Source organism: Anser cygnoides, chromosome 16, assembly GCF_040182565.1.
Source record: "Anser cygnoides isolate HZ-2024a breed goose chromosome 16, Taihu_goose_T2T_genome, whole genome shotgun sequence".
Taxonomy (NCBI): domain Eukaryota; kingdom Metazoa; phylum Chordata; class Aves; order Anseriformes; family Anatidae; genus Anser; species Anser cygnoides.
In genome coordinates this window covers 10,120,884-10,148,568 of record NC_089888.1, presented here as the reverse complement: position 1 = coordinate 10,148,568, position 27,685 = coordinate 10,120,884, and the positions used below count along the sequence as shown (strand labels likewise).

The 27,685-nt window shown below is 46.4% G+C and overlaps 1 long non-coding RNA gene across 2 annotated transcripts; it reads right to left on the bottom strand.

Moving 5' to 3' along the window:
• Positions 1-11: 11 nt before the first annotated feature.
• On the bottom strand, positions 12-21,498 carry LOC125183812 (uncharacterized). Of its 2 annotated transcripts, XR_007166458.2 has the most exons (5): positions 21,172-21,498; positions 5,968-6,171; positions 3,241-3,357; positions 2,917-3,063; positions 12-2,364 (listed from the first exon to the last, which is right to left on the bottom strand). It is a non-coding gene; the product is annotated as an uncharacterized lncRNA (long non-coding RNA). The 2 variants fall into 2 exon arrangements; XR_010825311.1 differs by having other exon boundaries at positions 3,241-6,171.
• Positions 21,499-27,685: the final 6,187 nt, after the last annotated feature.

Genomic DNA, 27,685 nt, shown 5'->3' with positions numbered 1-27,685 from the left:
CCCTGAGCTGGGGCTGCCAGGGACCAGCACCCACAGAGCAAGTCACCCATTGATGGGGAAACAGAACACCCATGTTTGCCCCAATAAAAGCCCTGAAACCCAGCCCAGTGTGGCCACCTGAAAGGCACATGTGCACTGCCCGCAGGGATTTGTCCAAGAGGAGTATCTTCCCAGAGCTGGCTGATGCTTTTTGCCTTAGAGGGGAAAGCAGGCATCCTGAAACTTCCCCAGCTGGGCAGCTGGGGAGTGCGGGAGAATGTTGACCCCCCTAATTCACCTTTAAATATCAGGCCATTATTGTATTTTTTTGCTGTTTACAAATACATTGGAATAGATTGTTTGCAGAAATCTTGATAAGAACGCCAAAGCCACTCTCAATGCTACGAGACAGTGTGCAAGGGCCACTGGTTTTTAAACTATTTAAGAGCAGCTTAATCTGTGCCACGTATTGGGTTTAGTTCTGTAATATCCACCTTGCAAGGTTACATCGCAGCAAAACTGAGATCAGTAACAATAAACCTTAAAATGCTTCTGTGCAGATATCCATTTCAAACCCAAAGGCTTCAGTTTAGCGAGGGATGTGTTCTGTGCAGGACACACACAGAAGTGTTGTGTGATTGCTGGATTGGGACCTTAAAGCAGCAGCTATTTTCTACCATAAAGCACTTCCATAAAGCACTGAATTTTAAATGACCTCCCAAAACTGAATTCTGATCTCCCTATTGATAAGCTCCCTGACCCCTTCTGCTCCACTGCCACCCTGTCTGCAGCTGCCTGAGCCCAAAGGTGAGGGCACAGCAGATCAAATCGATTGCACACTCCCATGCTATGGATGTTAGCGAACAAGCTCCTCATGACCCTTCACCTTTCTGCCATGGGAAAATGCTGGGAGACTCATTTCACCCTGCTTTGGGGAGCAAACAGCAGCAGCTTTACATCACAGGAAGAACTTATATTAATGCCCACCTAATGAGTACGCTTCTCGGCAAAACCTACATCTCGCAGTGTAGTTAAGCAGTCATGCAAAGCACCGAGCTGGCCTGCCAAAGTTCTCAGGATTCGTTAGATGACTGTGGTAACAAGGCAGAAGTTTTGCATTTCTGTTGACTTAGTTTTAGTGCCACAGAAGGCACTGGGAAGAGCGGGCAGAAAGAAAGGCTCTGGTGATAGACTGATCAGGCTGAGTCAGTGAGAAGTACTCAAAGCAAAGGAAAGCAAATAAAAGGGCTGCCTGCGGGCAGCGGTGGCCGGGAGGCTGGGCTTGCCGTCCTCTCTGTGTTTACCAGGACACAGCTCCCACCACCAGCTGCCCTGTGCTTGCAGGGAGCAGCAGCTCCCCGGACGTGAGGGATGGCTTCTGCAGAAACCCTTTGTACCTGCCAACAGGGCTGAGCAATAAACAGCCCGAGGCAGCGGCCAGTTCATTTCTTTAACTCGAGTGTGCTGTGCCCAGCTTCCAGACCACGTCTGGGAGCCAGCCTGCAGTTACAAGGTGTATGTGTGCCCACATAATCACACACCAGTGAGCTCCTGCAGCTCCCTCAGCTCAGGAGAGAGGTGGGATGCAAAGAGCTGGAAGCCGAGAGGAGAAGGCGAAGGGTGCCTTTATTGATTACTTGTTGATCTTTGACCATTTTCCCATGCAGGGTGCACGTAGAGAAAGGCGAGACCTTGCGGTTTAGCAGCTCTCCAAGCACATTTGCATTCAGGTAGGAAGCTGTGCTAATGCTCAGGCGCTGCAGCACCTCTGAAAGCCACCACCCCTGGCCCACAAAGAGCACCAACGGTGTTCAAGCAGCGCTCAGCGGTGGCACTTCTCCCCTCTGAGACTCTGCCCCCCATTTTCCTGCTCTGACAAGCACCTTCTCCATGACCAGCATCCAACCTGAGCCAGCACAGCCATCTGTTTGCAGCAGCCCGTGGTCTTTCATTTAGCAGTGACCTTGGCCAAGGTAATGTCCAGGCTGTCAAGGTGCCACCTCAACCTGGCCCAATCCCTCACCCCCAGGGCTCCCACTGGCTGCGGTGGAAGCTGCGTGGAGCAGCTCCAGGCTCAGCCCCAAGCACTCAAACGTCCCGGCGTGTTTGCAGAGCAGAGCTCCTCGGACTTCTGAGGAGTGACAAATTACCAGGAAGGGCTCCCCCCGCACCCCAGCTCTGCCGCGCACAGCAGAATTCCCCTGTGCCGCATTAACAGCTAATAAAACAATAGAGCTTTTAGTGGTGGACTTCAAAGACATCTCGGGCAGATGAATGAATTTAGCATTTCTTCACTTACTGTCAGCGCTGGGGGAGAGAAGGGCAGGCTGAGGTCGAAGGCTTCAGCAGCCAGCGGCAAACAAATACAACCTGGTATTCGGGCTACTGCAGAAAAATGAGTGGTAAATCAGCCAAGCAATTGGCAAGTGCCATGTTTTCCTTCTCCTTTATCACTGCTCATCCACTTCTGCTGCCCCTTTTATTTATTTTTTCCCCTCCTGTGCTACAAGACCACTCTGAAAATGCCATCAACATTTAAAAACCTCCAAAATTACACCTAAAGCACAGGTCAAGTCACCAACAGCTCATTACAGTGCAGAGAATCTTTAGGCAGCCTGGCCCAAACTCAAGCAAACGTAATTATTTTCAGACACAGCAACACAATTGTATTTGGTAAATCTGCCTTGAGGTCCCGCAGCTAATTTACAACCGTGTGTCCATCTACAAAATGGTTTCTGCAAACCATTATCTCATTGTCATGTTCAGTCACAATAAACATCTATACGAATTAAGCTTTGAGTTGTGCAATCAAGAGTGGGTTAATATTACTTAAAAATTATTTGCCTTTTAGGACATGGAAAAGGAAGAATGAGAAAGCAGGAAGAGCGGGGAGAACAGCTATTGTTGCGAATAGTATAGAAATGCCATGATTTTTACCAGACTTGCAGTGGATTGGGGGTCACGTTTTGCCATCACAGCCGGCTCTGCCTCGAATGCCTGACAGCTCTTCCTTCACAGAGAGGGGTTCACTATGCTTGAAGCTACAGAAGAAATGATCAAAGCCTCCCAGGTGGGATGCTGGCTCTGGAAGGCAAAAATGCAACACAAGACCTAAGGAGCAGGCGCAGTAACAGGGGCAGCTTTCCCAACATGGGGGACCTCTGAACCTCTGCGCCTGTACCAGGCTGGACGAGGACGACCTGGCATTGAAGACCAAGCTCTGGCCTCACGCACAGGAGCAAGGAGGCCGCCAGCACGCACCTGGGTTCCTCCAGAGCCTGGGCACTGAGCACCAGAGAAACCACTGTAATAGGGCCGCTCCTTAGGTAGCTCCCACCAGCGAGGCTGTGCCAGCCAAATCTCAATCTCAGATGGAGCCTGCAGGGCAGTTTGGAATGGATTAGAGATGGAAGAGATCTTAAACACATGAAGCATCATTTTGTAAGACTGCAACACAAAAGAACTGCCACAAGTAATGCAGCTCAGTTTCTTATATTTCTCCTCTATTTTCTGACCAGCTTTTTTTAAGCCACAGCCTTGACTCCCACACAATATATGAGGAAGAAAAAAATCTGCTGGTTTGCTGTGTTTTTCTTTATCCTTACATAGTCCATGATACCCAAAACAGGATTTTTTTTTTTTTTTTTTGAGGTGCATGTTTTAGCCTCTTGAATACTATCATCTATATTCTAACTAATTTCTGAGTCCAGCCCATACAACTTGCTCTGGAATATGACTTTAAAGGTTGCTATCACTTATGGTGCACAATTCTCAAAGCATTCTCCACTTGGCTGTCCTACAAAACGCTTCAGCAGAGGACACTTTCTAAGCACTCATGACTGCCGTGCAGTGACAGGATTTGCACGCAGCCGGCTCATGCGGAGCTGGGGCATTGCTCAAAAGCAGCACGCTCACAAGCGGGGAGGGAGGCAGCTTCCTGATAACTGAGCTGACAATTTCTAGGTTCTGTAAAACCAGACCCTTCCAAGAATGCCCTTTGTTCAGCGCTAGCAGTCAGTTGCTCCATTCAGTCTCTCTCCCTGCTTGCTTGTAATTTATTCCTTCTAAAAGTCTTGCCTTAGGCTAGCAGAAAATTAAAACAAGGAGCCAGATTTTCTTTTTTTTTTTTCCTCACTTTTGCTCTTTCATCAAGAACAGTGAAAATTTGGCACAGTTGAATATTTTGTTCAGTTCTTTCTTTCAGGCTTTGAAGTCCCCTATAGTCTTGGTAGGAGTCTAGGCTTCCACTCACATCTGCTTTCCATGAAGCCATTTACCGCACTTTATTTGTGCCATATTAGATTTTTCAGGACAGGGACAGAACTAACGAAGCATTTACATTCCTGGGAAAGTGGCATATATACAACTACCACGTTACTCTGATAGGAACAAACTCCAACTGACATATTTCAAGTTCTCAAGAAAGCAGCCATGTTGCACTGCAGGCAAAGGGTCCAGAGCTGGTGGTTACTTGGTGAAAAGCTTTCTTTTTAATGCCCAATTAAAACTGAACACCCTTGGTGCAGTTTTAGTTTATACAGTTATCAAGAGATACCTTAGCACCCGTAATGAAACAGAGGAAAATGTCTTATAAAAGGGGCAGCTTGGAGAGCAGCTTAATGAAAGCAAAGGATGGCTGAACAGAAGCTGCATCAGAGCCAGTATCAATGACACAGAGCACTGTCAACAGGATAATGGCATCACGCTGCTAGCTGCTAAGGCATTTCTTTTACAAGCAGAAGACTAATCCCACGACAGCTTCAGTCCAAGGACTTTATTGCTATCAGAGCAGGCAAAGGGTGTTGACTGAACCTCTTTATCAGATGACTGCTGATGAGCTGAAGGGACCACTGATTATCCTGCTGTTTTCTGGTTTGTGTTTCTCTTTAATAATTAAAAAAAAAAAAAAAAGAAATATTTGTCCACTTCTCATACTGAGAATGTTATTGAGATTTTTCCAAGTCAGGGGCGATAAAGTAGCAACTGAGAAAAACATGCCTTGGAGGAGTCAACGTCAAGAGCCCAGCAAGCTCATTCTTTGAGCACAGCCTCCAATGGCCCTGAGCTTAAGACAAGGACTTTGTTAAAAAGCCAACTGGAACTTGGAAAGTTCATCAGAGGATTGCCTCTCCAAGCTCAGCACAGCTCCAATCACTGAAGCTCACGGAAGAAACATTTTTTGGAATCCAGCCGTTTGCCATCCAGGCAAAAGACCAAATCACAACCAAATGACAAAGTGTGAAACGTGCTTACATTCGCTCAGCCTTGGAGGAAAAAGACACTGACTGACTGAGCTTGATCACAGCGTCTGCTCATCAGCTAGCTGAGAAAAGCCTTTATAACCTTGCCAGTGCACATAGCTTAGTACAGAAATGGCCAGATTCTGGTATGCTATTCTGAGACACTAAATATCAAATTTGGATGTCTAAATGGAGGAAATCAGTTTGAAAATCATGTCCCTGTACAGCTATGAACAGCTACAAGGAGTATGATAGCTCTGCTTCCAGCCTCAGTTTCTCTCACTGCTTGAATGTGATAGAATAACACGTCCGTAATCAAGGTTATTTATTACCCTGTCACTGAGAAGGAGGCTCATAGGTAGGTATGAGAGGATTATTCTGGGCTTGATGCAAAGTGCATCTCTAGACCCTGTTTCTAAAGCTCCTTTGAACTTCCTGCACCCCAGCTGAAGAGTGCTGGTTCCTGGGCATCTGGTTGTCCAGGCTCCCCCACTTCTTTGTTACATCTTTCTTCCTAAAGATTTCTGCTTCCTCAATTTCTTCCAAAAATGGAAACAAATTCCAAAGCTAGAAGGTTCTGAAATAACCCACAAGACAGCCATTCCAGTCCCAAGAAAGAGCCTATCCTCATACCTCTATCACATACCTATACAACCCTATCCCTAGTGCCACGCGTCTTCGCTATTGTATTTACCGTCCCTTACAAAAATACTGAGATGTAAATCAGATATTTAAAAGTAAAACGGACCTGAAGGTTTCCATGGCCTGGGCAGGGCATTGGATGCCCATGGACATCCAGGACTCTCCTGCCCCCAGGTCACTGGTCTTGCTGGGAGGTGCTCGCAGTCACTGAAACGGGGCCTGCGGTGGATGTCAGGAGGCTGGGGGCCTGAGAAAGGGATGTTTTTTCCTGCTGCTCCAGTGATTTGAATTATTTCATGATGGCAAAAAACTAGGAGAGGAAAAAACCACAGTGCTGTGTTAAAAAAAGAAAAACACGATTTTAAGAAGTACTGTGCCAGGTAAAACTCCTCTGCTTTGTTATTATGAGAGTTCCCAGTATTGATAATTTCTCCTAGTTGCTGGTTTGTAAGTTACTTCTGAGTAGAAAATTCAATTACATGGGCCAAGTCAACAATAATGTTTTTCCTGGCAACGGTTCATTTTGCCAGTGGAAACATTTTTCCCCCTTCTTTTCTGGATTCAGCTCTGCAAAGTTGCTAAATTCTTCCAGATCTCTGGTCTGATGTGATCATAAATATCCTGATTGTATTCCACTGATTGACAGACTGGGGATGGATTAAGTGGGGATTACAGTCTGGAATGATCAAAATGTGCTTTCATGGTCAGTAACTCTGCAATAAGTCATAGTTCCAATGTACATTAACTATATAATCTAATTAACATGGCTGTTTATGTATTTAATATCATTTTTTAAACTTTTTAATAAAAGAAGGTTTTAAGGAGAATTATGTGTTGTTTAAGATTTAAGAACCTGTTCCTAGAATGTACAGTAGTTTGGGTTTTGCACTGTCACTACTGAGATGACTGATAATACTATCTCTTGCCATTAAAATGGCACTTGGGAAGGATAACAAACCAAATTCTGCCCTCTTTGATGGATGGGTAAACTCAGGTTTTCTGGTTTAGTCAAAGTTACTTTGGATTTACATTTTAGTAATTCAGGGCAGAGTTTAGTTCATTAGAATTAAAAACCTACCTTTTTAATAAACTGAGACTATTAAAACCATATATAGGCACATAACTGAAAGCATCTGAATTTTCTAAGGTCCTCAGCACTCATGGGTCTCAAGGCTGTCATTATTTACTGAGTAGGAGCAGCAGGAATTAGTCTTATGGGTACAAACCTTAGATGTTTTACTGCACAGGTTCATATATACATGCTACATACCTAATGATATCAAACTAAATGAAACAATTCACAAAGGCAAAAATCCAAACTACAGCAATGTGTTCAGCAGCTGCCCTTGTGAGTATAAAAAGAGCACGCTATTTGATTGCAAGGTCAAGGAATTATAGTGGAGATGATTTGCAGTTGTCCATAAAAACTGAAATCTGAACCAAGGGAATATTTTGGAGGACTCCGGGTTCTCTGCTGTCTCCAGTCCACCCAGCAATCAACATCTCAGAGCTGTGACTTGTACTGCTCTGCAGTGATACCTCTATTCCAAGAGCATTTATTTTATTTTTTGAACTTTCAGAAGGCTCTGGGAGGTTTTGCATTTTCCCTTGCTTTTGTGCCTGCTGGAACTGCAGCCCGGTGTCCCTGAACCTGGATCTCTGCATGCTCCTGCAGAGGATGGGAGCTTTACAAACCACGCTGGACACAGCAGCTTCCACATAAAGAGTTTGGGTAGGTATTCAAGGTCCATCACATATTTCAGGACTCTGAACTTCATGGCCAAGACAATGGGGTAGCAATAAAGCTTAACATGGTCAGTACTGCTGAGCAATTCCGATGAGAGGCAGCTCTCCGGCCATGCTCCCACTCACACCCACGTTGGTCTCCTCCCTCCACAGCACAGCCATCCTCCAGCCTGCATTCTTATAGTTTCTTCCTGACCCAGGAGATTTTAAAATAAATCTGAGCTGAGAAGTTTCAGCATATCCAGCCGTTGGCCTCTGATGTCCCCGCAGTTCTCGCATGTAGACAACGCACCCTGGGCTGCTGGTTCTGGTGCACGGACACGATGGGCACCGCCTGACTCGGACTTGACCTGGTCTGGAGATCAGAGGAAGGCTCAGCCCTCTGCCCCCTGGCTCCTGGCACATGTGGCAATGCTGCTGGGCTGTGACCAGAGACCGGTCAGTGATGCCTTGCCATGAGACCGACCTTGTGTAGGAGTCGATCCATCAGCCTGGGGATGAAACGCAGTTCATCACACTGCTGATCCTCTGAGCCGCACAGAGAGCTCTACCCATAGTCCCTTAAATGAAGCAGGAATGATTCAATTTAAAGGAATTGGAAGCATCTTTAAAATGTGATGGTTCCCATCACGTGAAGTCCCTGCACAGCGCACTGCCCGACAGGCCTGATTATTCCCCAGCCATACGGGGGCTTAGAAAATATGTCAAGCACTCAAATCATTTTAGATCCTGCTGCATCGTACATACCCAGACTCCAAGCAGGGTTCACATTCAAGGGCTTATAAAAACTTGAACGTGCTCCAATAACTTAAATCACTTGGTGAGGTTTAGAGTGATTTAAAGGCATTGGAACTCTCCACGTTTGGTGCGCGAGGGCTCCAGCTTGGAAGAGAATCAAGACATGTTCTAGCATGGCAGCTCCAGGCATATTGAATCAATTTCAGCATGTAAAAATAATTAACAATGATAAAAATACATTAATAATACTGTAATTATAAGGCCAGACCAAAGTTTCAGCCTCAAGAAAAAAAAATGGCTGCAGAAATTCAGCAAGGTTTGTGAACAGCTTGAATCAGGAGTAATGAGGGATTTCAGTGACAGGAAAATAAATGGAGGCAACTCGAGGGTAAGGAGCAAAGGAAGATCACATTTGACAGTAGTTACAAAGTTTTACTGGCCTGAGCTGCAGGACTTGCTAAATTCTAGCCTGGAGCCGCGCCAGCAAAGCATCGCTCAGCCAAGGGATCAGAAACTACCTAAGGTCCAAGATCTTGCAAGCCATCAGGGCCAGAACCAAATGCCATATATCACCGAGTTGGCTCATAAATCTCTGCTTTCTAGTAGTGTGCAGTAGGAAGGCCAAATTTAACACCTGTCTGGAGGGGATGCAGCTCTGTCTGAAGGATGCTTTTCCAGAGCTTCCCAAAACCAGCTCAGTACCCACGGGAACAACATCAAGGGGGAAGCCCCGAGGGATAACAAGGCTTTGGCTACTTCCACATGAGCTTCCCAGCATCTGGTGCACCAGCTTCCAGCCTGGAACAGCACCAGGAGGAGTTCGAGGCTGCGGGGATAAATACTGGCAGGGACAACATTAACCACCAAGAGCTTTTGTCGCGACAAACAACTGATATTTAGTTTGGTCAAGAGCCCAGAGCTCGCCCATCCTAACTTGTTCTGTACTCAGCCATCATGCAAATGCCTCCTTGAGTCTTTCACTAATGCCATCCCAGCCTGCACAAGTCTGTAAAATAAACTAATGGCACAATTCTGCCCAAAGATTTTGGTGAAAGCACATGCAATACAACTTCTAGCGCATATGGTGGAAGGAGAGGAATGGGCACGGACAGGTGACATCCCTTTTTGCGGAGAAAAGATGCATTAATTTTAATTCTCCTGGAAGAAGGAGAGGTGTTTTCAATGTTAAGGTTTATTCCCAGGTGCGGAAAATAAGGTCTCTGCTACCAGAGCTACCAGCAGAAAAATAAAGCCTAATTTATGTCATTTCACAATTCTACTGTGGTTTTGAAATGAACGTTTAGCTTTGGCATGAACTCCCATCTCATTTTCTGTGAAATACAACAGAGCTCAGGACAACTGCAACCAAGAGAGAATTCTATGTAAAAAAAAAAAAAAAGCCTGTAAACCCTTTACTATCTTCAATCAAGAAAATAATTCAGTTGCTGCAAACCTGATATTCATGGCAGAGGCCCAAGGACCTTGCAACTCAGAAAGGCACTGAAGGGATCCATAAAAAGTGGCTGGCCATGAGGAATTTACACTTGCTTTTTAAGGAGAGTAAAAATGTGACTATAGCAATTTAGAAGAGTTTATGCATTCAGGACTTAGAGAGGTTTAAACCGCTCAGTTCAGAAAGATGCATCGGTGCGTTAGTGAGACCGAAGGCAACACAAAGAGGCAGAAATCATATAAGAGAAGCACTTCTGGGCAGAGGAGAGCGCTTTGAAGCTTGCTCTGCCCACACAAGTGGTCCCTGACCCATGCTCAGACCCCCAACTGCCCTTGAGCAGCTCATTGCACTCCCAAAGCTGGGGAGGTGCCGTGCCCAGCATCGCTGCTGCCCCCAGGACAACCGGGAGCCTTCGGCCAGTGGAAACGTCCAGGACAGGGAGGCCTGGGAAGGAAAGCGCTTTCAAAGGGCTCAGGATAAGACCAGGGTCTTTGAGAGATAATGACGAGCCCTGGCCTCACAGCATGCAAGACTAATTGCAAAGCCCATCTCCCTGACCTGGGGGTCCTGCTCTAAGCCCTGCTCTGTTTCTCATATTTGCTCACTAACTCCACTCAAGCATTTTAATCCCACCTACTGCCAGGACAGAAAAATAAGAACTTTTACTGTTTGGAAATCAAGCTGGAAAAAATAAAAAGAACACTGTGAGGGAAGAGCTACTGGTGTGCCAGAGCTATGGCCTTTGGAGCCCTGGTCCTGGGCTCCCACAGTGCCCCTGGACACATGGATGAGGTCCTGCCCTGTCCCCAGTGTTGGTCCAGCACCACAGCTGCTCAGCTGCCTCCCATGGTGCTGTACATCTTGATACCACTGTCGCTGCTTCCTGCGGACCAGGACTTGCTGGCAGACTCGAGAACAGCTATGTTTAGTGTGGGAACAGTTATGCTTAGTGCGGGAACAGCTACATTTCTGCTGCTCACAGGAGACCTAGTTATGACACCGCAGCAGTGCCCCTCGCTCCACAGCACAGGGGCGGGCTGCACCACATCTGAAGGGACGAGCAACCAAGAAAAACGGCTGATGTCAAGCCCTGGAACCAGGGACACAACAGAGGCAGCTGGCTCTCCAGCAGCCTTAACCCCCCAACTCTCCAGAGCAGAAGGGCCAGATCCCCCCAGTGCTGCAGCCCCAGGCTGGCTCTGCTGCTGGTTGTGCTCCCAGTCTTGAAGGCAAGTATGGGGAAAGGCACTTTTCATGCTGTAGCACTGGGTGTGCATTTCATTTTCCTTGCCTCCATGCCCTCAGGGTGGTTGTTGGCTGCAGTAGATGGTGGGTTATATTTTTCTAGCCTGTTGTACCCCTCTCAGGAGAAGTTGTTACAGTTGTAGTTGTATTTTTCCAGCTTTTCCAAGCTCACCAACTCCCCAGGGTGCTGTTTGCCTGAGTGGTTTGGTACAGTTTTATTTTTACAATAACTATTACACTTTTTAATTTTATTTTTGTATGTTAATTAAATACTTTTTAATCACAATGCAGACGCAGTTGTAGGGGCCAAGAAAAATACATAAACAAGAAGAGAATCCAAACATATATCTGCCCAGCGTGGTACAGAAAAACTTTCCAAACCCACGTTCAATGTAGCCCAGTCCTGGATCTCCACAGTAAAAACCTAACAGAGCACAGCAACCAGTAGTACACTCTCCAGATCACTGCAAGCCCTTTGCCTGGACAATCAAGGAGGAAAATAAAATTTCAGAGTGCACACACAAGAGAAATGCTGAACTATGGCACCACAGCAGCCCTGGAATCAGAGAAAAGTGCCCTGAGGTTGATGTAGGGCATGGTCCCTGCTACCACAGCAGACATCCCCTTAGCAGCCAGTCCATGCTGTGCAGCTGGAGCACCATCACCAAAGCCACCACCACCAGAACGTGCTGGCTCTGAGCACGCTGCTGATGGGGTTCTCTCTTTGATTGCATTAATTATCGACAAGCTGTGGGATGTCTCAATTCTGGTCTCTGTGTAGGTCTGGTACCACTCAACCTGGGTCTAGCAGGAGACATGAGTCCTTGTGAGCTTTGCTCAATTGCCCCATTGCAACTTCCTGGCCCTGAGCAAATATGCCAAGCTTCACCCTTTTAATGTAGTTCTTTAAATAGTGTTTGTCAAATCGTGCTGGAATTGTATAGCAAAAACATAGCTCTTCTCAGCCGTGGACCTGGACACCAGTTAGGCTTGCCAGTTCAGCTGTTACTAAATATGTTCTTCTAGCCCAATATTTATCCCTGTAAAGCCTGTAGGGAATCAGTTTTTCCACCTATGCACATGCAGCAGAAAGGAATCGAAGAGACCACTGACATCTGGAGGGACAAGTCCTTGCCGAGCAATGTCAAAGCCATCTCTCCAAAGTGCTAGTGCTGTAAAATTCCTGCCATGCCTGAGAAATAAAATGTGAGATTTAATTTAAAGTGAGAGATATTAGGAGGGAGAGCTGCAGGTGATGAGGTGAAGGCATTTCTTTGGCTCAGGGCCAGGAAGGTAGGAAAAGAAAACAAGCTAGATGCGTTATATCCTACATACCTTGGCAGCTCAACAAAGTGACACTCATGGAGGGCTCATGAACGAGGCAATTAATGACAGGGAAGCTGCAGCACGAGAAGCACTGCACAAAATCAAAGGCAAGGTTCATTCAAAGCACAGGACAGACAAGGCCAATAAGAAAAATCCAGTAATGGTGTGTGTGCAAAAAGTCAATGTACTAGACGTGCTGGAAGCAGGGCAGATATTTATTCTGAAACCTCACACGTGCTCCTGGCACACCTGTCACCCTCTGTTTTTACTGTTTGGCTAAGCAGTGGTTTCTCTAATATGTCCATGCACCTGAATCATGGTAAAGGCTGGAGATGGTGCAGGACAGAACAGCAAGATATGAAGACCTCTTGTTCCCAAACTCAGGTCTAGAATACTATTGAAATAAGTGGTGAAAACCCCAGCCATAGAGTCATCCAGTTGCATTCAAAAGCAAAACAGCATTAGACACATCCTTGCAAGCATCCCTTGCAAACACATTGAATGAACGCCCAGGCCGCCTCGGTGCTGAGTGGGGTGTGCTGGGCACAAGCATAGGGCAGCTGCTGCCCCTTTTTGGCTCTGCTGCCACAAGCTGCAGCTCGGGTAGTCCTGGGGCTGTGCAGCTGCAGACCATCCTCGGCAGGAGGCTTCCTAGGGACAGCTTACTGCTTTTTATGTCTGTTGTGATCTCGAGGACTCTTCCAATCACTTGAAGATATTTGGGGGCTGGGCCATGTCAGAAATGTTTTCTTATTAATTACTATTATTACCAGAACGACTTTTGATGTTTAGCTTGAAAAACTCCAATTCAAACAAACATGTCCAATCTCTCAATCTACAACTAGGCAGAGAAATTAAAGTAGTTTGACTTCATAAAACACATTTTGATTAAAGTAGATTGTTTCATGGTGTTGCTAAGAACATTCAAAGAATATCTGAAAGACAATATTTGCTCAGAAATCTCTATTTTCAGTATTTTCCCCACAATAAAGTTTTCCCAATGTTTTTGCTTATTTTTGTTTCATAGAGAAACTAACAGCCATGCATGGCCCTTACACAGAAACACTGAAGTCTGTCTAGCACATGAGAAACTTACCAAATTTGTTGTAAATACATTTTTTGTTGTTGTTGTTTAAAGTAATTTATAGCAATTTGATTAGAGCATTTTAAACAGTCTTCAGCTCTTCTGCTCTTGTAATTAGTCTAAAAAGACAACAACAAGGCTCAGCTGCTTGGCTGCCAAGCAGAAAGGTCAAATTACTGACCTCCATTTTGGGGTATCGGTTACAGCCACCTCAGCACTCCCCATAGCCTGCTGCAGTTGGCTGCCTTCTAAATATAGCTGCTCTTGGTTGTAGGATCTTCGCTCCTTGTATACAATGGCAATTTGCTTTATCGCTCCCCCCCAAAAAGGATATCACAGGACCCTGGCTGTATGTCATTAAAAGTTACAGCTTGTGTGCTATCTTATTTATTGAGTGTTGACAGAGACTTTGATGCTGCTGGTACACCCAAGTAGAGACAGCACTGTTTAAGCTATTTAAGCTTAAAACAGCAATGTCGGGCCATATAAATTGGCCCAAATTAAGCTGGATGGAGCAGCTTGACAAAAAACCTCAGCAAGTCCTTTTGGACAGAAAAATGAGGTTCGTAGATATGTGCTACACTGAAGATTGTCTTACATTTCAATCACATGAGCATAAGCAGACCCAAAATGCATGACTCAGACAAAGCAAAGAAATGCAGGGATGGGAAATAAGATATCAGCAAGCCCCTGTGGAAGCGAAACAGCTCCCCCACCAACCTCCCCTCCTCTCCAGCACCATGAGTGATGAGACAAAGCCAGCCCTAGAGCTGCATTTTGGCTAGTCCTATTTTTAGGCACAAACGTGTTGTTCATACGAAACCCTTGGGGTGTCTCTTGGCTTGGGAAGTCACAGCTCAGCGGTGGGGAACTGGGCCATTTTCCTTCCGGGAAGGAGCAGTGGTGGTTGCCAGCACCCCACAGCCTGCAGCAACTTGGGTCTGAGCAGTGTGCTCCCTCCCAGTGGCCCCTTTCCTTTTCTCTCCTGCTACAGCATGAGAAAGGCATAAAGCACCTGTCCTTAGAGAATCCCTCTCTCTGAGGAAAAAGTAGAGGGCTCCCTCAGCCCAAGAAGTTATCTACGGAGATAACCCTGTAAGAATAAAGAGCAACCGATTGTGCCACCCATCATCTGAGACCAAGGCTGGACTGGGGGGACAGAGATAAAAGTCTTTCAAAACATGCAGGGGATAAATGAGAAAGTTTGGCTTGCACAAGGCATTTTTGACATTCCCACGTCTCAAGTGTCCACAACTTTAACACAAACAAATTCAATGCAGATAAGAACTTTGACCCTATATTCTTCTTGCCCCTCATTTCAAAAAGAGCAGCAAGAAGGCCCTCATGCACTAGGGCTCACCCAGCACCCTGGCTCGGGCCCTTTTCTTATCCCTTCCGGGGGAAGCTCCCTCTGCAGCCCAGCCAGACTGCCCAGGCTCATTTCTGAGCAGTTCTGCCATGCAGTTCTCATTTGGCACCTGCGGGCTCTGAGAAGCAGCGAATAGTTGCTGCCAGGAGTGCTGAACACTCACCTCGATGGACTACTTGCCGGGTTCTTATGTGCCCAGAACAAAAGCCTGGTTCCCACACCTCTGAAACTTTGGGGCATTTGAAATCTGGATCCAGATCTGAAGCTTGTGGCTGGACTTCCATCTCCAGGGTCTCAGTTAGGAGATCTGTTCATAAACACTTCTACCACGGGCTCTTTCTCTGCCATGAACCAGTAGTTACTGCTGAGAAATTATGCTAGACCTGACCGCAAGTGGGAATAGAACTGAGTTCGCTCATATAATCAACCATGCCTTTTCCCTTTTTCATTTCTGGGTAAGATACACACGTAGGGACGGGGCTCATATCTATGTGCATGGTGCTCACAGTCCCGGGATACACACCTTGGAGTCTTCTCACTTGAGAGCTCCTCACTGGAGAGCAGCTCCTGAGCTTTGCTTGTCACTCAGAGCAGGAGCCACATGTTTGAGACTTCAGCATGCAAAGTGCTTCCGCATTGTCAATGAAACAATGAGCATTTTAATATAAATTAGGAGAAGCTGCCTATGGGCTTGTAACAGGAGAACTTCAAGCCTGCACATCCAGGCTCCAAGCGCGTTGCTTTAAAGCCTGCTGCAAAGCGCTGCTGCTGCTCAGACACAAAGGAGGGGAGAACCGTGGACTGGGGGTTACAGTTACACTGCCACTGAACCACTCTGAAACACCCACCTTGGTACCAACACCGTCTCCTGGACCTCAGGGAGCCCAGCTTTGTTTCAGCATGGGTTTCAGGAGCAATGCTCTGCCCCTCCTCTCTCCTCCTGATGTTTTGCTGCTTCTGGTCCTATTCCTGCATTAAACATTCCCCAGACATTGAGGACTCCCTGGAAGAAGATTCGACATGGACTTTATTCTTCACTGACCATTTTCATGTCACGATACCTTTTTAAGATCAAAACCTGTTCTGTAGACACTTTCTACACAGTTCATAGGACTTGTGACTTTCTTCTAGGATCCCCTACATTCACTGCATGCTCCAGCATGACTGTTAATTACCACGAGCGCAGAGTATTAGTTTCTATTCACCAAAGAGGTAAAATGAGCTGACGGTGGTGGGGGGAAACAATGAAATATAAACCATCTTCCAGTTCATCAGCAAACTTTTCGCTAACCCTTTGCATATTCAGTGCTTTAGGGGTTAATAACATCTCTTAGAAAGCAAAAGGTTTCCAGCTGTAATTGGATCCTTTGTATGTGCTTTCCGCTATAGGAATCAACTTAGCATTGACATCCTCGTAAAAATTTCCATTAGATTGAGGACTGAATGCCCACTAAGGCTCTGTGTGGTTTTGCAATTGATTCACTGAATGAAATCTTATCTAAAATCTTTTTATTTTATGCTATTATGGGCACAGGGGAAAATAGTGATGTAAAAATTTTCACTGCTTTGTTAATGCACAGTGCCTCTTGGAAATGGCCTCCAGGTTACCTAAAAAGATTGCCATTTCTATTTCCCACTATTTTGTTTCATGTTACCAGTAATTGAAAAATGTTTCATTTGTTACGAAGTTACGTATCGACACTTTGAATTGAATTCAGAACCTTTACCTTTCATCATCTTATTAGCTAGCTTCAGACAGCAACGCATGCTTTCCATCGGGGCTTGAAAACACGGTTCAGCAGCTTGCTTTCCCCCAGCAAGCCAATTTTTACAAAATACACATAAAACTGTTCCTATGCTTAAAAGATGCAAAGATGCCTGGCCACCTGGAAGTTACAAAATTGACTTTATTTAGCATCGTTGCTTGCTGAGCTCCAGAGAAAACAAGGATAGGTCAGGATATCGCTTACACAAATTTTTAACCTCACTTCTTTAAAACAATGCCCACTCAAGAACAGGGAAGCTGGAAGAAGACAACCATTTTGTCTGTGCTTAAGATCTGCAGGGATATGGGGGTTAGTTACTGCATCTTCTCTCTTCCTTTTCAAGCTATAAAGAATAATCTTCCAAACAAAAATTGGAATTGAAGCCAGAATGACGGCTGAGCTGAGGAATTACCAGAACTCTCTGCAAATGCTTTTTCCTCCTCCCAGCCATGCAGGTCAGACATTCCCACCTACCTACTGCAGCTAGAGACACCCATGTTCTTGCACCCTGTGCTTCCAGAGCACACAGCCCGAGCCCCAAACAACAGTAGAGCCCTGACACGTGCATGTGCAGGACACCTGTATGCTCGCCCCCTGTGCACAAGCGCTCAGAGATGCTAAATTCAAGCACATGGGTTACGCAAACGTGCGCTCATGTGCAGTGCAATGACATATGGCACGCATGTGGCTCATACTCAGAAATGTTTTGGAACTAATAGGTTTATTTTCCTTTTTTCTCTACCGCTCCTGGCCTGGGAACTTCCAGTGCCCCCGCAGCACTTGCAGCGTCCCCTGTACCAAGCTTTAGGACACTCAGGCCACAGCACAACTCCATCCAGATTTGGCCAGGAGATGCTCAGCATCTGCTCGTACGCTCATTGCAAAGCAGACACTGTGCAGGTGAGTTTGTCTTTGCTTTCCTCCCTCTCATTTCAGTTGCAAGAGGTCTCTGCAGCACATAAGAATAAAATAAAATCCCCTGCCCTGCTGCTGGAGGGGAGGTGAGGCAAGGCAGCGCTGGAGCAGTGGGGAGCAGAGCACAGCTGGAAAGCACCACGTGAGCCCCAGAGGCAGGATGTGTCCCTGTCCCTTGGGCCAGCAGCAGCCAAGGGGCCCTGCCTGGCCAGGCTTCTCTGCAGGAGGAAACTCCTCAGTCCAGGATCTACGGTTCTCTATGCAACACTTACAATAATTTGGATAGAGCAATCCAGCATACCCTAGTGATGCTGTATTTTCAGCTTTCCAAGCATTTATTTCCAGCTAAACACTCTGGAAATATTTATTTTGTTAAGCTTTTCTTTCTGAGAAAGCAATTTTTCTAACTTTTTAGATAACCTGTTTTTTTCTTTTTAAAAAAATCTCATTTCAAAATTAAAACGTACAGTTTTTAATTTGCGTGGCAAGTGCTCTGTCCTTTCCTCTGCCTTCCCACATTTCTTCAGTGTAAAAACAAGAGAGTTGGGGAACAAGATAGCAGGAAAGAAAGGAGACAAAAACAACCAAAATCGGAACCAAAACCATAATTTCAAAAGCATTTTTCTTATTTGTGTTTTCTACCGAAGATGCGAGAAACAGTTCTTTTTCAGAAAACAATGGGGAGAAAAAAAAGCAGAATTGTTAAAGTAATATTAATGGGAGTAGTCATTTTTCCTAACAACCCACATCTGGCCTGGCTAATCCTGAAGGCACCTGACATTAGACGAGCCACGGGACCCTTGGCTCTGCAGCGATATTTGTCATTAGTCCAGGAAGAAACCTCGAACTGGCAGAATTTTCATTCCCTGCATACGCGAACACACACAGTGTGACCACAGCCTGGAAACTCCCCAAGACGACAAATGAGCTGAATCCCAGATTTCATTTCAAAGCCAACCTCAGAATTTCCATGGTACACTGAACCCTCCAGCCTTCCATCCAGAAATCAATGAGGTGACACTGGTATAGAAAAGAAATATTGTAGCGATGAAACGGGGCCCTGAAGTAGCTGGCAGTGACATTTTAAAAACAAAATGCCATGTGAAAAAATGAAGTCAAATATCCTTTAATCCCCACGACTCTGCAGTGTCACAGACCGATTAAATCCTCGGCTTTCTGCTGAGCTGGACAACTGCAAAAGGATGCCCTGCGATAGACATTAGGAGGTCACCTCTCCCATCCCACCACCTGCACAACTGCCCATGGGCCTAATGAACCGCGTGGAGGAGGACTGGCAGGATTTCCTACAAATTCACCTTCACCCCATAAACCGTAAGGCATTGCTAATGTTTCTCTCTGTCCTGCTAAAATCCTGCCCCTGGATCAGAGGCGCAGCATAAGTGAGCTGAGCCCTCAGCTGAAGTTCCTTGCAGTCTCTTAATGTAATTTACCATTATTTTGGCATTAGGTTTATAACCCAGGCAGCCAGAAAGCAGCGAAGTGAAGCAAGCAGCCAGTTTAGAGCCTCAGCAGTGCTTGTGAGGCTGAAATTTAGTTCCTGGCCCCAGAGGGTGGTTCGGTAGGAGCACCACCACCTGTGCACACTCCTTGCTCCCACCCCAGCACACAGACCTGTCAAGCCTCAGACTCTGGGCCCAAACCTCTCTTGGCTGTGGCTCCTTTCTTATCCACCTGAGCGAGCATCCATCATCTTATCCACCATCTGCAGCATGCTGCCACTGCCGCATCCTCTGCTGGGACACCGGTGCCAGCACAGCTGGTCACAAGCTGGTCATCCACAGGCTGCCTGGGAGCACTCTGGAGAGCTGCCATAGCACAGCACTGCTAAAATTCATCCTCAGGCAGCAGCTTCAACCTCCCCCCATCACAGTACTCAGCAAGCTTGGGGACACATCTATCAGGGGACTTGACATATTTCCCCTCTCCCCACAACCATGCCTTGATGCAGCTTAAGAGCTCTGCAGTGTTATGTTTTAAACCAGTAATGACGAGCTGGTGACTAAAATGGCGACATCGCACTGAAAGAACCCCTTGCCTGTAAGGATTAAGTGCCCACCTGTCCTTATTAGCCATAATATCAATAGGAAACAATGCTACTCACTTCAGACAGAAAATATGGACTGAGATTTGTCCTTTCCTTCATGTATTTATCATTTAAACATTCCCATGATCTGCATTCTCATTTCAATGCCAGACTGCAAATGGCCCACTTTGTGCTGGCCACCATTCAAATGCCTTGTGTAGAAACCTTAGAAAGAACAAACTATAATAAAACTGTATTAAAACACATCCTCGCTCGCAGTTGAGACCCCATAACCACAGACCACCCCTAACACTAAGACCTTGCAACTCAGCCCAAGAGCAAAGTGAAGAGCCTTTCCTCAGGTCTCACAGCAAGTCCAGGAAGGACCAGAGGAGACATGTCCCGTCCCCTTCTGCCAGTCCTGTTAGGGTTGCTTGCCCTTCCTGGGGTCACATCACCCCTCCCAGGGCAGAAATATGCCCAGCAGCCCATTCTGCAGACAGCTGACAGAAGATTGGGCTCAGCACACCTCTAGGGAAAAACCAACCTGACTGCAAGCATGGACAAGGTGGCAAGACAACATGGAGGAAGCAGAGGGAGAGCGGGCTGGGGTGGTCACACACAGATGGGACCATCAGCCAATGGGAGCACCAACAGCACACCCCTATCCTAGGATTATTTTTTAAGCACAGATTTTTTCAAGGCTGTTTTTTGAGGCCTGAGCTCTGAATTTCCTTTAAAGTGAAGCCCCACGCCTGGCATGGCAAACTCAGCGTGCATTTCACAGGTTCCTGGCTTCCTTCTCAGTACTCCCTCAGGCACGGGGCACTGCAGGATGTGTGCCCGCAGCACCCAGCGGGCTCAGCTTATTGCCAGCAGCCAGCAAAGAGGGAACCTGCAGCAAGGGAACAGCAGAGAAGAGCCAGCTGCTGTGCTGGCATCGCTTCATCAAGAAGAGGGCACGCATCCACAGCCTGTGGTGGTCGTGATTTATACCAACATGAGTAAGATCAGAACCAGGCCCTCGTGCTTAGTTACGACAGTAAACGCAATGGGAGCTTCGCCTCTTCTCCTCTGGGTATGTGCCTTCCCTGCCCCTCGTGGTACCAGCACAATAAATAATGCATTCCTGGAAAAGGAGATCCACAGAGGTTTCCATAAACAATTCAGGATTTCTCCTTTAAAAACCTCTGAAATATTCTCTTAATGGCTGAGCCATGTAAGTCATTAGGTTTCTGTCAGTGTGCTCAGTACATATATATGTGCCAGAGACCAGAATCCTGGTGGAGTCTGTACTGCAGGACATCTATAAAAGAAAATTACAGTTTAAGTGTCCAAAACAATGATCTGTGGGTGGTCCTCTGGATAGCAGATGGGTTTCTACAGTGCACATATAGCTATTAGTAACAAACACCTCCTTGTTTTTGTCTCAGTAGCCCTTGCACATGAAGAAGAGTTAGTGCACATGGGATTCCCAACCTATGGATTAGCAGTTCATATATCTTCCCTGCAGAGTGCACAGTTCTACCTGTGCAACTCTAGTAAGTCTAACAGCATTTTCATTCCAGATGCAGCCACTTGTAGATGTTTATTAGCATAAAGCAATAAACAAAATCTGACTTACCCTCTGCTCTCACACTGCTTTGTCTTCCATTCAAACAGGGCAGCACTGAAAATGCAGTTAAAGCATCTTTTCCCTTGGTATGTGGAGACATGTGCAGAGCAGGTTGGACATTGCCTGCTTGTCATTCCAGCTTTGCCCACAGATTCAGAGCAGAGCCTCTTTGGTCTAAGCACACTTTCAAAAAAAGATCTTAAAATATCACCTTAAACTTCCCAGTTTGGGTTTAACCTGAACCACATCACTCTTCTGAGTTGGAGCGTGATCCAAGGAAGAGCTACATAAAGCACACTGGGGTGGGAAGGAACGATGAGGGTGGGGAAAGGGCTAACAGGCAGGACAGGAACCTTTTAAACCAGGTTTGCATTTGCATAAATTGCACCATGGATCCAAGCCCTGAGGGTAATCAGTGTACCCACATCTTCCCACAGCTGCAGGGAATCTGAAATTTAACCACCCCACTACCACTCTTTTAATTAGAATGCCAACCCAAAGCTTTCTCACAAGGGTTGTGACTGGAAGCAGCAGCCCAGTAATTTAAGAACGCTGTATACTAATAGGCTATTGGGACGAGTAGTGATACGTGTGTGTATTAAGTTTAATTCAGACTTTTGGAGAAACTAAAAAGGAAACAAAAGTATGACTCGGGATAAGCCACTTCTCAGCAAGTAGCTGGGGCTGTTAAGTGACAAGGTCAAAGACCTGTGGCCACAGAGACCATGGTTACAGGCTCAGAGTGGGCAAACCCACCAGCAGTCATAGCAGAAAGCTGAAATTTGGGGGTCTGAGGCCAGAGCCTGCCCTGTGAGTGGAAAGAACCAAAGTGCACCCTTTGAAAAGGGGAAATGGGGGTGCTTAAGCAATAAAGGATGAGGATGCATGCAGCCTGGGCAGAGGGAGCAGATGCACGACTGGCACCAGGAGCACAGTACTACGTTACTGTCACTTAGTTCACACTTGGTCCCTCTGGCAGACACCACAGGAGCAGGGAAGGGGTAGGGAGTAATTAAGGTGGAAGGTGTTCTCTTAGGAGAGATGGGCCAACACTGTCTAATGCCAGTGAAGGCGGTGTTAGCACAGCAGATGGCTGGGTGGCACAGGGAAGCCCTGCTCGCTGCGGCTGAGCAAGCTCAGATTTCAGCCACGGGCTGTCCATCACCAGCACTGCGCTCAGCACGGGCTGATGGATGAGCTGCAGCCCAGGATAAATTCGCCTCCCCTGAGCTCTGTGTTGTGCTAGCAAGAGCACTGTCACTATCCCAATGGTTGTCTGCCCAGGTTGTGCTGCAAGCTCTGCTGTTTTGCAGTAAGGACATATTTACACCAGGAAAAATCAATAGGTAGTGCAAAGGGTAACAAAGGGTTTGGCGCTAATCACCTGAGAAAGCACTGCTGGTTTATAGCTCTTACCTAACGGTGTGACGGCTTGAACAGATCACCTCTGGCCAACCTGTAAAGAGCCAGTCAGCTGCAGATCCAAGAGCTGGCTTTGTGTATCACTTTTCTAACCATAATTACACATTAAAGAGAATATAATGAAAGATGTTTTGCAACAGCTTAAAAAAAGGAGCAGACGACAGGCTTGTGGAGGAAGTGGAACTGCCTGCCTGTGAAGGCTCACACCTGCTGGGGAGAGCTGGGTGTGACAGAGAAAGCTTAACCCCTGTATGCACCTGTTGTTGGAATGGACATTTGGGCCAAAAAAGTACTGAAATTATGAAAGTTCTAAAGCACTCACTCCAAAGTGATCCAGCTCATAAGCACTTCCAGGGCACACAATGTCTCGTCCTGCAGAGCATTTCTTCAGTTTTCCATCTCGGAGTAAATCCTGGAAGAAGATGTCACCAGTCAGTTCTGAGAAGTGAGGGTGTCATTAGCATGTTGCTTTAATTGTGTTTTAAATATTATATTAAACAATTTTTGTACATTTCCTAAGAAGAGTCTTCTTTCACGAGGTGTCCCAAGTCTCATGTCAACTTACTGTGGCTCAGATGTGTACGTGAAATCCAATTAGCACATTCCAAACTTCATTTCCACTGAAACACAATCAATTGTAACTTATTTTCGATTCACGCTGCTTTCTCTAATTGTTAGCTCCAGCCTCTGCTGAATAGGTGGTTAAGCAAATTATTCCGTCTCACATATGAAAATTGTGCTATTTATGCTGGCGGTTTTCATGGTTACTGATGAGGTTTCTTGAGCTAATGAAATAATGAAAACACAAAACAGATTTACCTTTCTTAATAAGGAAAAAGATAATGAACTAAAATTAAAATTGAAACTCTCACTATACACAGAGTTACTGTAATATTGTTTCTGTTTTAAATTAATGCTTGTGCTTTTTTATTTTATTTTTTACATGCCCATGACAAAGCTAGTTAAAAATCCACTTCAACGGGGGCATTGTAAAGATGCTTTTACTTTATTGCATTTTTATAATAGAGTTATGGGACGTACAGTTTTGGTGACTTTTCTCTGGCGTGTGGTTAGGCACAAGCAAGAAGTCAGCACGTTGGTTAGACACTGTGCCAGCTTTGGGGAGATGTGTCCCTGGGAGGGAGGGTGGACAGAGCTGGCTTTCTGTCACCTTGGTGTCCTCCCATGCCCAGGTGTTGGACTGGCACCTTCCCGGCACAAGTCTAATGGGCTTTGCATTGCTGAAGTCCTGCAAGGTGGGCCCAGCTCCTGCTCACTCTCTGCTCTGCTCCTGGTGCTGGCGACACGCCTCACGAGGAAACTGTGCCAAGGAGAAAGCACGGCCAGGCTGCATTTAAAAAGCCCATCCTCACACCCCAGGACCACTGGGATGAGGAGACGTCACAGTGCTCTACCTGCCAAAGCCTTCCTGCTCCCTCTAGTTTGCCCATGCTGGGTTTGAAATGGCCTGGCAGTATTTTGTTGCTCCATCACCCGTGGCCCTGGGTGGCTGTGGGCTGGGGAACGAGGCAGCCCCTGGCACTGCTCTGAGCCAGGAGCCTGCAGGCCTGCAGCATCTCTGTGTTTAGACACACATTTCCAGAGCTGAGAGTCACCCGTTTTCAGTGTGAAGAGATCTTGGCTGGGTATACGAGATCTGGGAAATTCAGTCCGGGTCGGCTTTCAGGACGCATCGGTATTTCTGTCAAATTACCTGGACGGCAGGTCCAGGGTGGCCGCTGGGTGCTGAGGCCTCTGCCCCAAGCCCATTCACAGCCAGTGCAGTTTGCTGGGGAGGGACAGCAAGGAGCAAGGAGGGACCAAGGGAGCTGGGTGCTCCCCGGGTCCCCATGCTGGCACATCACCCTGCCCCGATGTGCTGTATTATGCTACAAATCCCCCCACGCTTCCCCTCTCTCACTGAGCTCCCAGCTCAGGCATCCCTTCCCTGTGCCACAGCACCCACAGTTTTCTCCTTAAACGTAAAACAATTATGCGTTTCTGTCAATAAATAGCATGCCATAAATTAGCGGGCTCGCTGGCTCCCTGCCTGCCACTGGGGGAGGAAATGGCCCCATAAATATTTGTGCAAGACATCAATAAATTTGAAGTGTTGACTCGAGCACTCAGCTTCCCTATCTGAGACCTGGAGCAGAGCTTCCGGAGCTCACGTGGTTCTGCCGCGAGAGGCCAGCACTGGAGGCCAGTGATATTCCCAGGGTGCTGAAACCAGAGATGGGGAGAGAAAAACCTTTCTGAACTCCTTTGCAAGGTCCCCTCACGTTACTGATCCAGGTGGAAAAGGTCCTTGCCATTCAGGCAGGGAAGGGTCAGTTGTAGGAAGGAAAGCGTTCCTCTGGCCTATGGCTTCTCTCCGTTTTTTCTGTCTCCTTGGATTTCCCAGTTTGTTCTTGTCCTGACCGATGCGTCCTGTGGTCGGACAGCCAAACAACCCCCCGCAGAGCTGCTTTAGGCTGTGCACAAGAACTGGGGAAGGTCAGCTTGTGCGATCCCACTTTGTGCTGTTCTGCTGCAGGACATTGGGACAGCAGCGTCAGGAGGGCCCCCCTGAGTTTTTAAGATCAGCACAATTTAATCTGGGTTAAAAACATTATTTTGAAGTGCCCCTGTTTTCACAGTGTTTGAATGGCATCACATCAAACTGGAGGCTGTTTCACTGGCACTGCTGTGTTATTCCTTGTCTAGGAGCATTTAGGAACTTTTGGACTTCAGTGCTGACTTCTCCAGGCTTGCAAACTTTATTTTGGGAAGAATTACTCCATTTTGTAATGCTCTCATACTTACACCAGCACTGGATGCTCTTCTCCAGCTGAACACAGTCTTCATTAAGAGTAGAAAATGTGACTCAGCCATTACATACTTTGTATTTTTCTCTCTGCTTTGTGTCAACACGTACGTACACATCCCAACCGATGCAGGGAACGTCCCCCAGGGAACAGAGCTGTTCCCATCCTCAGGAGATGGTCCAAGCAGTTTGCTGAGGCTTTCATTTCTTGTAAATCAAATATTTGGAAGTTTTGTCTAGAAGAGCTTCTTTGCTATTTAAGTAAAATTGAAAAGTAAGGGAAAAAAGAGCCCAAGGATGTATGGAAGAGGTGAGGGTCAGCAGGCTCCCCCAGCTCAACATGGGGCTCCTCTCTTCCGCCCCTGCAGCCAACAGGGTATTCAATGGAAACAAAGACAAAAGAGAGAGTTTTGTTCCTATATGGGCCATAAACTCTCCTAAATTCTCAGGCCTGAAGGCCACAGGTTGTGACAGCTAATTAAAAATAGCTATGAACACAGCACATTTGCAAACCTTGGACTGCAGGGGCGAAGCAGACAGGCCGGGAAGATGCTCTCTCTGCCCCTCTTCCTTCAGTGCTCCCAGTTATTGCCCAGCCTCAGCTCTCCCAGGAAGAACGAAGGCGAGGAGGCTCAAGAAAATAAATAAATAAATAAATAAATGAAATTAAAAAAATGAAACTCAAGCTATCAGTTGTCAGATTTGTTATAATGCTGAATTCCATAATCATGATCCAGGCTACTCAGAAACCATTTTCTAAGGCTTAGTAGACATCTGGGAGCGAAGCAAGAGAGGTATCTAGTAAGCTACTTGTGTTTCCAGGTTTGCTAAAACAATTGCTTTATCTCTCAATTTCCTGTGTATTGGCACCGCTACTGGACACACTCCCTGCGAGCATCCCATCATGTTGGGGATCACAGCTTGGCCATGGCAGAGCCCAGATTTGGTGTCGATGCCACTTGCAGGCACCACTGGTCCATGGAGCAGTCCTCTCCCCTCATGCCATGCAGCCAGCCCAGTGGCTCCCACTGGAGCAGGTTGCACAGGGCTGCTTCCCTCACCAACAGAAAATTCCTGTGTAACCAGGGCCCCTGGGGCTTGCTGGCTCTGCGGTCACACATTGCTCGGGTTCAGCCTTTTCCCCAGTCCAGCCTGGCACCCCCAGCTTCCACCCTGGAATCTGCCATTTTGCTGCGGCCAGGAGCTCGACATCATGTTCCCTCTTCCCTGTTGGGACCTGGCTGCAGGTTGTTCTTTCCATGCTGTTTACAGCACAAGAAGGAACACTTTTTCCCCAACCTACTGCCCATAAAAAAAAGAAAACTGGGAAGCAGAACAAGAATTCTTCCCAGTTTGGGGCATCTTTTTTGTTATTTTGCAATGGGGAAAAGGACTGGTATACAGCAATTGGGTTTGTTCCTGAAGTTATGCTTCATGAAGTTAATACTTTAGAGAAAAGACAAAGCACTGCCAGTGAACTGAGACCCCTTAGGGGACTGTATAGCTGCTGGTTGCATGGATACGTGCACGTCAGTTGGGTTCAAAGCTAAGGATTCACCACCAACAACCTCATTCTTGGCATTTCTAAGTCTTCAGCAGCAAGAGGTTCAAGTTCAACCCCATCAGTCAGGCCTCCTATGAAAACACAAATCTTTACGACCCTTGCCCAGATAAATATTACAGCAAGTTAGAAAAAAATGTAAGTATAATTAAAGAAAAAATTAAAAAAAAAAATAAAAATTAAAATAGTAAGCATAATAAAATCAGACTAATACAACTACTGAAATGTGGCTGCAGGGAAGTCCCAAAAATTTGCCTTAAATCTGCAAACTCCCATCAGACATCATCAAACTGTTCAGAGAAGATGGCATTTGTTTTCTTTGTTATCACATCTGCTTGTCCTAGCTATGATCTGCTTCCTGCCTTATGCTGATTTTCTCTCTCTTGTTAAACATTTTGATTTTGTTATCTTAAGAAAAGCAGTGTTGTAGAAGAGTAAAATTAATGTATGGAGGAAGAAGTGCTGACTAAGAGGATTTATGCTGGCAACTTCATGTGCAAAAGTCATTTTTCAAAGGGAAAAATGCATGCCACACTTCCTTGGCCATCAGACATCACTCCCTTGAAAGAGTTTTTTTTTTTAGCCAGGCTGATGGGACAGGCTCTCATTATCAGCTGGCAGCGCACCTGCAAGCAGCTTTCTGAAGTTCACAATTGGAGCCCAGCACCAGCCCACAGGAAAAAAAAGGGGGAAAAAAAAAGGCAAAAAAAGGGACGAGCAGCCAGATATTTTGT